Genomic DNA, 2534 nt, shown 5'->3' with positions numbered 1-2534 from the left:
CAGTGCTCAACCACTGACTCACACCAGCCAGGAGACTGGGCTCTTTTAATTCTGCAAAACCTTAGAGGTTTCCTGGCACCAGCTGGGGACCCCTGTGCAGGAACACGGGGCCTTCAAGTACTTACCCCTGGGGTAAGTGTACACTTACAGAAGTGTACCTTCCTGGGGAGACAGACTGTAAGAACTGGAGTCGGGGCCTGTCTCAGCTACCGAACCGGGAACCCACTGCAGGCAGAGACTGGGACACAGATCTTCTCAGGGTTTCCAGACCCTGGTATAGTTCCAGTCACAGAGGCACCCCATGGGCTCATGGAAAGGGTGCCTGACGCTGGTTGCAACACAGAAGGAACAAACGTCAAAGGGAGGCACTGGGAGCTCCCCAGGAAATCGCCCACCGGTAATAAGTAAGTGATGTCTTTTTAGCACTGATAGCTCAATTGATGTTTCTTCCTTTTCAGATTTAACCTATTGGAATTAATAGTGTATAAGTGTATATACATTTTGGGGGGACAGCCTGTATATATACATACATATGTGTATATGTGGATATATATGCATATATAAGTATAAAACTTTTTAAAAATCACATATACATAGAAAAATTTAAGCTCTAGTGATGCAGGAAGTCATGATTTTGCAAAGGTTATGCTCCACTACGAAGCTATAACCGACATTTGTCTGGACTCTATAGGATTAAATTCACTTACACTGTATATAATTCACCTAAAAATGCACCACTTCAATCAATAAGCCATCAGCACTTTGCAGGCACAGAATTTAAAAGTTTTCCACAACTGCAAAATGGAATCCCTTTATGACACAGCAAGCATTCCCTGGACAATGCCTAATCCTCCTGCGGTTAACTGTACAATCATTTAAATCCAATAAAACTTAATATAATCACATCTTGCAAACAAGAGAATTAATTTCTATTAACTATGTATCTATTTGTATAGTCTGCAGCTCATCATAAATCAAATTAAAGTGTGAGAGCCCGGAGCAGAGAGGGGCACACACAGCCTACCTGTCCTAACATGATTTTTATTACCTGCCTTTCCCTCCAAAGGATACAGTGGACGAGTTAATGAAGTCGGCTTTCATTACAGATTCACTGCATTCAAAACGAAGGGGCACCTCTGGACATTCAAGACTTTAAATTTAAGGTAGACTAGGAATTCTACCGTCCGTTGTAGGGAAGGGGCAGGAGAAGACAAGGCCGACAGTGGTTGCCAATGGTGCTGACGATGGCGAGGGGGTGGGTTCCTGGGCCCAGGGGACCAGGACTGGTTTGTAACTACAGCATGAAAGGCTTCCGCGGGGTATTTTTGGCATGAAGTCCAGGATGGTGGTGGGAACCCCAAGTCAGCTGCTAAAGGCAGACTTGTAGAACGAGGGCTGCTACACGCACATGAGCCACCAGCCTCCAAGGGCACCCACATACTGGGATTGAAGTCCAGGTGCCTGCGGAATTGGGGCGGGGGGGGGGAGGGCTGCCGTTTGTCAAATGGTTTCCTGTGAAGATGGGAATCCACTGCAATTCCTTCAGTAGGTGCGTTTATAGTCTCCTGGGCAAGGCCACCGCTTTACGACTGGATTACTTATGTTTTCTTTTCTCTGCCCAGGATGCACCTCTGTCTGGGACGTTTCTCAGGGACAGAGAGAAATGCTGGATGAAAGCGTAGTAGACTTGTGTGTGGAGTGGAGGCGAACCCTGGGCTGCAGGTTATAAAGTATTGGGCAGGGTCTTGTGTCCTCCAGGTTTACTGTAGCTTCTGAATTTAATGTCTTTCCTGCTAAACAGTAAGCACTGGGCGGGCAAGTACTGGGTCTGCCTCTGAAACATAGCACAGTATGTGTGGCTTAACAGGCACTTGATTAATAGTTGTTGGATAAATGAATCAGAGTGAGTATATTGAATGGCGGGATGAATGCATGCATGGGTGGGTGGGTGGATGGGTAGGTGGGTAAATGATGGATGGATGGATGGATGGATGGATGGATGGATGGATGGATGGATGGAAGGAAGGAAGGATGGATGGATGGATGGATGGATGGATGGATGGATGGATGGATGGATGGATGGATGGATGGATGGATGGATGGATGGATGTGTAGATGTGTCAATGGATGGATGGATGGATGGATGGATGGATGGATGGATGGATGGATGGATGGATGGATGGATGGATGTGTAGATGGATGGATGTGTAGATGGATGGATAGATGCAAGGATAAATGATGGATGGATGGATGGATGGATGGATGGATGGATGGATGGATGGATGGATGGATGTGTAGATGGATGGATGTGTAGATGGATGGATAGATGCAAGGATAAATGATGGATGGATGGATGGATGGATGGATGGATGGATGGATGGATGGATGCAAGGATAAATGATGGATGGATGGATGGATGGATGGATGGATGGATGGATGGATGGATGTGTAGATGGATGGATAGATGCAGGGATAAATGGATGGATGTGTGGATGGATGGATGGATGGATGGATGGATGGATGGATGGATGGAT

The sequence above is a fragment of the Miniopterus natalensis genome, chromosome X (assembly GCF_054644295.1).
Source record: "Miniopterus natalensis isolate mMinNat1 chromosome X, mMinNat1.hap1, whole genome shotgun sequence".
In the NCBI taxonomy this organism is placed as follows: domain Eukaryota; kingdom Metazoa; phylum Chordata; class Mammalia; order Chiroptera; family Miniopteridae; genus Miniopterus; species Miniopterus natalensis.
This window is presented reverse-complemented; position numbering follows the sequence as displayed.